At 48.4% G+C, this 8,884-nt stretch overlaps 1 long non-coding RNA gene across 3 annotated transcripts in view; it reads left to right on the top strand.

The window, feature by feature from the left end:
- The first annotated feature begins 2,179 nt into the window (after positions 1-2,179).
- LOC131909650 (uncharacterized) overlaps positions 2,180-8,884 on the top strand; it is a 29,437-nt gene continuing 22,732 nt past the window's right edge. For all 3 annotated transcript variants that reach the window (XR_009378896.1, XR_009378895.1, XR_009378894.1), the window contains exons 1-3: positions 2,180-2,326; positions 2,599-2,672; positions 5,914-5,970. This is a non-coding gene — a long non-coding RNA (uncharacterized LOC131909650). The remainder of the gene's footprint in view (positions 2,327-2,598; positions 2,673-5,913; positions 5,971-8,884) is intronic.

Below are 8,884 nucleotides of genomic sequence, written 5' to 3'. Positions count from 1 at the left end.
AACATGTGCTCAGCTCATGCTTTGTGGCTTCCTGTCTGGGAAAAGTCCATCCGTTTATAGTTAAGAGCCCTGGCTCAGTCAGATAGGCCCATGATCCTGCTATGAGGCAGGTGACTGCCTGTTCTAAAGCTTGGGTCTTTCCAAAGAGTGTGCCTTCCTGCTCCAGTGGTCACCTGGCTGTTGTGCCGGTGTATTAGGGATGTCCCCACCCAAGGCTCTTGTCCCAGATGGATCCAAATGGCTTCTTCCTACATGTCTTTCAGGTATGTGCTTAACCGCCACTCCCCCGCCAGACTTTCTTGGTCTCCTGGTGAAATTATAACTCTCTAGCTCTGCTCTTGACCTCCCCTCCCCCAGAACTCTATTCCTGTCTCCCTAGCATCCTTCCCTGAAACTCCTTTAAGTTTTCTGTTTTCTGTTACTCTCCTATGCTAGAGTGTAAGCTCCATAAAGGAGTGTCTTCTGAGCCCAGAGCAGGCCTGATATGTGGCAGGAGTGACCTTCACTGTGACTAGGTGCCCTTGAAGGCCTGTTGGGAGGTTTTAAAGAATCATCATGGGTACTTGAAGGGATGGAGGGAGCACGGCTATCTCAGAACTCCTTTTGAATATCACCAGATACCATACAACTAAGTCTCTACTGAAGAGTCTGCTGAAATGTGGAATGAATAAGAGTCCACAGCCAGCCGATGATTTCAGCCCGGTCTCTGGCTCAGTACTGTTTGCATGGGGCGTCTTTCCACATTGACATCTTTGAAGATACAACGCCACAGGAATATCATGAGTATATTCTGGGCATCGCTGAGGTCACCCTCCATTCTTCCAACCAGTGCTTATAGAACACATACTGTGTGCCACTGTGCACAGTTGCAGTGTTTTTTAAAAAATGATATAATATTCCATCACGTAATATCTACCATTTTAGCTGCTTTTAACACGGCCCATTCGCAGTAAGTGCATTTATACTGTTGTGCAATCATTGTTACAGTCCATCTTCAGAACCTCCTTACCTTTTAAAACTGAAATTCTGTATCCATTAAACACAGTCTCTCCACCCCGTCAACTACTGCTCCTTCTGTTGCTATGGATTTGACTATTCTGGAAACCTCATGTAAATGGAAGCACAGAGTATTTGTTCTTCTGTGACTTGCTTATTCACTTAGTATAATGTACTCAAGGTCTATGTATATTGTAATGGCAGAAACTCATTCTTTTTGGAAGCTGAATACTATCCCACTGTTTGCACAGCATATGTTATCTGTTGCTTCATCAGCAGACACAGGTTGCTGCCACATGTTGGCTACTGGGACTACTTTGAGATAAGGTCTCATATATTCTAAGCTGGCCTCAAACTCGTTATCTAGCTGAAGATGACCTTGAATTTCTGATCTTCCTGTCTCCACCTTCCAAGTGCTAGGATTATAGGCATTTTAGGTGGTCCAGAAGATCAAGCATGGGCCTCATGGACGATGGGCAAGCACTCTACCGAGTACGCTTGACCTGAGCTCCAACAGATTTATTTTTGAGATCCTGCTTTGGGTTGTTTGGGGGTATGCACCCAAAGTTAGAGTTACTGAGCCTTGTGCAATTTTCTGACTCAGTGTTTTATGCAGTGGAGTTGGGAAGAGGAGCCTTGCATAATATTACTGACCAGCCTTGTGGATCCTTCCAAGGTGACAGATAGAGGCCCACCTGCCTCTTTAATTATTCAGGACACTTCTGCTTTCATCCTTAATTCAGGCTCTCCCCAATTCCAGGAGTCAGGTGGGAGGAAGCCTGTAATCTCCTTAGGTCAGACAAAGACATTTGATTCACCGGGGGAGGGTGGGGCGGGTGGGGAGTCTCTCAGCCAAGGTCACTGGCTGAGCTGTGGTGGATCCTCCAGGTCTGTCTTGAACCCTGGGCCTGCCTTGGTCGTGACCTTGGGGACAAGGATGGCACTGTGATCATTCCTCATGCCTTCCTCCTAGTAAGTAGGGCTGAGCATCCATAGAAAGCAAGATCCTGAGCAACTCTTGTCGCCCTGTGCCAAGTGATCAATGAATATGCAGCCTACCCAGGCTGGAAATCCAGAGCATCTCAAGGCTACCTGGAGAGTGAGGGGAGGTAGCAACCTCACAAACTGCCTGCCCTCTGGAAAATCATTCAGCTCCCTGGCAACCATAAATAGGCGTCAGCCATGGCCACTCTGCACAGGGGCTAGGGGTCTCTGGATGTGGAGAAGAGCCCTAGAGTCCTCCTTTGGGCTGGGCACCCTTTCTGGACCTCAAGTCTGGGAAAGCAGGAGGGATTCTGGTACCCCTGAGACGCCCTTCCTTCTCAGCAGGGTAGGGTCTGGTGAAGGAGCACGTAATCTCATTTTGCTTTCACTTTTTGGCAGTCTGATTTTTGTGGGATGAGAGCGGGAGAATGTGCACCCCTGGGCTGGAATATCCCCAAGGGAGCAGACATGTCCAGAGCTCAGTGAATCCTTGCTAGCTCACTTCTCTCCTGGCACAGGAAAAAAGTGCTTAATGAATGTGGGTTGACTGGCTAAATAGAGGTGGGGGGAGGGTGGCATGGGCACTCTGCTGATTTCCTCTGTCCTCATGAATTACAGCCATGATACCCCTGTGACAGAGGATAAGACAAAAGCTTCGGGAGGTGGGACAAGGTGCCTGGGTCACACAGATGGTAAGCAGTGTGTGTCTGTATGCTTTGAGTGTGCGTGTATATGTGTTGGCATGTATCTGTGGGTATCTAAATGTCCTCTGTATGTCTTGGAGTCTGGGCACCTGGGCACCACTCTGGATTTGTGTTGCCCGTGGGCATCTCCTCCTGCAGCTGCTGTGTGGGTACCTCTGTTTTTGAGTGCGCATCTGTGTGCCTTTGTAAACCACTGCGACACCTTTCACGTTGCCTGTCCTCTTGTCTCTGCATGTCTTGGACTTTGTGGGTCGACAGGCCAGCTCTGTTGGATCTCCAAGCCCTGTTTTGTGTGCCATTGTATTTCCCTGTGTGTTGCAGACTCCCCCAACCTCCTGCAACCCCTTGACCTCTCAGATGTGAGTCCCGAGACCTTTGGGCACAGCATGAACTGGGGCAGAGGAGACACAGGCAGGCTCTGTGTAGCCCTGGAGCCCAGATTCCAGTCCTTATCTCCAACACTGGGCTCCTGACGTAAAACTGCCAACCCTGTAAGGTAACGAGATGACTCTTTGGATAAAACACTTGCCACACAAGTATGAGGACCAGAATTTAGACTCTTAAATCCCACTCAAATGCCAGGTAGAACTGATGGCTCACCTGTAATCTTAGCCCTTGGGAGGCAGAGATAATAGATCCTTGGAGCGAGCTGGATAGCTAGGCTAGCCATGTCTGTGAGCTCTTGGTTCAGTGACAGATCCTACCTCAGTAAATAAAGTGAGGAGGGATGGAGACAGATACCAGACATCAAACTCTTGTCTGACCTCCACATGCATCTGCATGCATCTGTGCACCCCCCTACACGCACACACATGTATACACAGGCAACAAAATCAACAACAAAAATCATCAACCCCAGAATGAGCAACCAGAATATCTGTTCGCGGTTTGTTTCCATGACAACACAGAAGCTGGCGGGCCTCTGGCTCATAAAACAGGTCATAAAGGAGGGAGATGGGTGGGGGTGCTGCTGGGCTTAGTAAGGGGTACTTCCAGGTGTTGCTGGGGTCCTAGAGACTGGATTGTCTCTCAGGGAAAATCATACCTGTGCTGTCTCTACCCATGTTTGAGTAGTCTTGGGAGAGTTCCTCTGTCTCCCTGAGCCTCAGTTTCCTTCTCCAAGAATGGGAACAGAACTAGCTCCATAGTTCTGCCCCTCAGGTGTGATGCTGACTGAATTCAGGAATACCCTTGGTGAGAGGGCCCAGCAGGACTCGTCTGGAATGAGTTCTCAGGGCCTCAGTGACCCTTTGGGAGAGATCTGAGGAGAAGCAGCAACAAGAATAAAGATTTCGTTGGGTTGAGAGCTGAATGCACACCTCTCTTTGTCTGTAAGCTGTGGGACCTTGAGGAAGGGTTGAAATCTCTGGGCCAAATTGAGCTCTGAAAGAGAGACCAAAATGTCATAGTTTTTTTTTAGTGAGAAATGAATCCAAGTCTGTAATACACTCAATATGGCTCCTGTTCTGGTGTCTGGGTGAGGTGTGTGTGGTCGTAATAGCTATTAGAAATAATAGTGCCTACTCTGTGCCAAGCCATCACCTAAACGCTTCACACATGGCATTTATTTCACCCTTACAAGTAATTATTCCATTTTTCAAATGAAGGCACTGTTAGGTCCAAAGCAGGCTCCAAAGCCGGCAGTCAATGTCCTTCATGACAGTCTGGACTCAGCTCGGGGTGGACTCTGACTGGGTAAACAGAAAGATTGCTAGTGGATAAACAAAACCTAACTCAGCATTCCTCAGAAACCTTGTGAATCGGGTTTCTGTTTGTTGGATAAAGCCATTACTTCCTTTATCCACCCCCAGTAGCCAAGGCAAGGGTATCTAGTTTCCAGTGAGCTCACACAAGCCTGGAACAAGCCAAAGTCCCCATACTAGCTCCCAGGCTGTTCAGGCTCACCCCCTGCCTGTCCCCTTAAAGCTGACAAAGTTTCTCCCCATATTTTTGCTGTTCTGCCTGCTCCCCCACTCCCTCAAGAGAGCCCCAGCAGAGTGGAAGGCTGCAGAAGTCTGCTGCAAGCCAGACAGATGTTAGCCAAGTTCGAACCCTAAGGCTGTCAGGAGAGCCGTCAGCCATCGGTGTTTGTCCCCTGATCATCTCATGGGAGGCAGGTGATGGGGCAAATAGGGATCAGATCTAAATTTCTCACATCAAGGGCTCCTCCATTTGTTCATCCATTCCCTGGCTTGAAGCTTATTTCCCTCAGCCCGTCCGCTCTCTCCTGACCCTATCCTGAACTAAGTGGCCCAGCTGATGACGCTCTTACCTGATGGTCACATCATGCTCCATCCAATCTATTCTCACAAAACAGTCAGGAGACTTTCTTGAAAATGCAAATTAGATCATGTCACCGGCTGAACACTCTTACAGCTTCTTGAGTCATCCAGAGTGAGTGTAAGATTGCATGACCAAGAGCCACCCAGGCCACAGCTACAGAGAGAGAGAGAGAGAGAGAGAGAGAGAGAGAGAGAGAGAGACAGAGAGAGAGACAGAGAGAGAGACAGAGAGAGAGACAGAGAGAGAGAGAAAGGAGAGAGAGAGAGATCATGTGATTACCACACACATGCGGGAACATGCATGGACAAACGTAAATGCGCACACATTCACATTCCTGTTGGCCTGAAGTGAGGAGCACCATGGAACTTATGACCTGCTTGGTCCTGAGTCTAGATTTCCCCTGGCCCAATGAGCTGCACTTGATTTAGAAGCATCTTAACTTTGGCTGAAGGCCCCATGGTTTTCTCCCAGGTCCCCTTTGTATCCTTCTTTCCTCCAGAATCTGTCCTACAGGCATCATGACCATGATCTGAGCCGTGGATAACTCTGGAAAGATGTGGAAGGAGAGGGGACAGTGAAGTTGGAGTATTTATTCCTAGTCTACTGATGCAGGGTCATTTTGGGATCGCCAAGCCCTCCACTGAAACCCCAGCTCTGTTGGGAGTCCTCATCTATCTGCTGACGACGACGACGGACTTCTCTTTCCTCTTACTGTGAACTGAGGGTCCTGATGAGTGCTTTGTGGTCCCCTGTAGTCTTGTCTTCCTTTGTGAGTAATCCCTCTACTAAACCCTAATCAAATTGCCTGACGCAGGGCCGGCTGCTCCTGCGGCGCTTTGACTACCACGGCTGCCATGAGCCACAAGGCCGGGTTTGAATTCTGATCAGGTCTCTCCCCCGGTGAAATCACAGCACCTCACCAGGCCCCTGCATTTCTCTTGTACAGAGATCGGAGCAGAAACAACATCCAGAAGAGGACATCTTTCAACTGCAGCGCAAACCAGTGAGTTCAGGAACTAAGTCATTTTCTGTTAATTATTACGGTCCCCTCCCTGGAGCCTCATAGAGTCCCCAGCATGTATACGTCTTGAAAAAAAATTTGCTGCAATTACAAAGGAATAAACGGGCAGCAAAAAGCTGTAAACAATGACCAGGGGGCTTATCCACTTCACAAAAGGGCCGCACTTCAGCTGCAGAAAGCAGCTTTTGTTTGAAAGTCCTCAGCCCCGACAAAACAGGGGGGTGTGAATGTCTATATTTATTAAAACATATTTAGCTTCTCTTTCTCTTTTCTACACATCCACTGCACCCTTGAGAGGCAGCAAAGAATGGTGGAAGAACTATTTAACCTCGGTTCCCTCCTAGCTCTGCTGCCCACTACTTTTTCGTTCTCAGTTTTCTACTCAATAAAACAGAGGTAGTGATTTCTACCTGGTCAAGAGCCCAGCAGCGAGGTTTGAAGAGGTACACTGAGGTCAGCCACAGAGGTTGGGCACAGCCCTAGAGCTGAGACTGGACCACTTGGAAAGGCGTTGTGGCTGGGACGTCGGTCCCCTGAGGGGCTCAGGAAGCCCTGGGCTGGTAGTCTGCACTTCTCCAGCTGAACGGTGACATCAGACCAGCCGTTCCCAGCCCGTGGGTGGGCAAGCAGTCTCAAGTCTCTAGTTGTCCCAGTTTCTGCAGACAACAGGCAACTCTCCCTAAGCTCAGCATCATCCCCAGGTTTCTGCAGCTGCCATGGGGCATTCAGGCCTGCTGGGATTAGAAACTGGATCACAGCTCGAGAGCCAAGGCCCCAAATATAGGGCTGCCAGTGCCTACTGCAGAAGACCTTGGCACCAGCTGCTCCACCTCCTCAGACCTTATGACGTAGACAGGGAAACTGAGGCCTAGAAAGGGAGGTGGATTTTTCCACTGTTGCTTGGTGAGTAAATGGGGGCCAGACTGAAACTTCCCACATCAAGGGCTCATTCAGTCCCCAAATGAAGCTTATTTCCCTCAGCCTGTCCACTCTCCCTGGCCCACCCTAAACTATATGTCCCAGCTGATGACGCTCTTACCTGATGGTCACATCACCCTCCACCCAACCTATTCTCATACAACAGTCAGGAAGAGACATGTCACCCCTTGAATGCTCTTACAGTTTCTTGTGTCACCCAGAATGAATGTAAAATTACATGGCCAAGAGTCACCTGGTCCCTCAGAGCCTTTTTTTTTTTTTTACATTGTGCTACATATACTCACATATACATTATCTTGTGTTCACACATACACATACACATATGCATGTGATCACCACACACAGCCATGTACATGCATGGAAACATGTGTTTATGCATACACATTCACATACACGTACACATAGCATGCACATAACTATGCACATCCATACAAGCACATGAAAATGGGCACACACATGCACACATTCATGAATACACATACATGTAGGCAAGTCATGTGCATATATGTACACACACACACACACACACACACACACACACACACACACACAGGAACGTACTGGTATTTGCTCTGCCCACGATCTTGGGCTATAGGGCCCAAAGGAGGCAGTGACCTCTTAAAAGGTAAGGGAGAAGGGTCATGAGTCCCTTCTCCCTGCTTCCTGCTTCCTGGTGTGATCAAACTGCCAGGTGGATTTGCTCCCGGTCAGATCAGAGGATGACTTCAGCTGTCTACTCTGTTCTGTGATCGTGAGTGTATTTCTTCAATTTATATCTTAATAAATCCCTACTACCCATTAAATAGACTCATGTGGATTGATCCTAATAATGCATATGAACATATATGCAGGCATAGATATGTGCCTTTGCATGGACATATATAGTTGTAGGCACACATGAATAAACATATATTCACATGCACACAAATAAGTACACACACACAGCTGCACACATATACATAACGTATACATACACACGGATGCATACATACAGTAAGAACCTGACTATGTTGGCCTCTTTGTTGTCTCTGGGAGGCCCTGTACCACTGGGGCCTATGTGTGTAGATACACACATGAATATGCCACCCTGAGTATGTGTGCATGTGTACTGTTTTATGTGTATATGAGCATATGTGTACACCATGTGCACATCTATGTGAATACATGTGCATATTTTGTATGCAAATGTGTGCATGTACACGTGTGCCTGGGTCTTTGTGCCTGCTTCTCTTTCCTTGAATGCTTGTCCTGAATATCACCATGCCTGGTTCCCCTCCTGTCTCTCATGCTTCTCTCTTTAACCTACAGTGGCTCCCCTTGTGACCATTTTGTCCTGCTTCTAACCCACCTCTTCGTTTTCATGAAAACGAATTCATACTCGGGGGTGATAACAAGTTGCTTCTGGACAAAGACCATTTTTATGTTTAAGCTTTAAAGGCTAAATAAAACAAAACAAGCAGACAAAGAGTAGCTGGTGGTGGTTTCTGTGCTCCTCGTAAGGTTGAGGACCGTCCTAAGCCCCTGGAACTGTACTCAATACGCGGCAGTTGCTCCCGAGTGAGACAGTCTACATGGCTTTTTGGATTGTGCCCGTGCTTGTCACCTCATTCCCCTCCCCCAGCCACCATTTTCCCAAGATAAATCAGCCAGGTCAGCCACCACATTTTAGTGAAAAAGAAACAAGTTAGTCTTTGGACTTGACAAAGTCTGCCTTTCTAGGGGCAGAGGGGCCGGGGCAGTCAGGAGCATGTGGAATTGGTACTGCAGGGGCCAAGACAAGGCTCGTTTTGTGTTCTGGGACAAAGATAAAGTGTCCTGGCAAGATGGGGCCAGGGCCTTTCCAGCGCCAGCTCTGGCAGACGGGATTGGCTGGCAGCGGGTCAACTCACCCCGTGTGACTGGATGGCCCAGCTTCCCACCACCTCCTCCCCTCTTGTGAGCAAACAATTGAGAGCGG

The sequence above is a fragment of the Peromyscus eremicus genome, chromosome 4 (assembly GCF_949786415.1).
Source record: "Peromyscus eremicus chromosome 4, PerEre_H2_v1, whole genome shotgun sequence".
Classification (NCBI taxonomy): domain Eukaryota; kingdom Metazoa; phylum Chordata; class Mammalia; order Rodentia; family Cricetidae; genus Peromyscus; species Peromyscus eremicus.
Note: the sequence above shows the minus strand (reverse complement) of the source record. Positions and strands in the feature narration are given on the sequence as shown.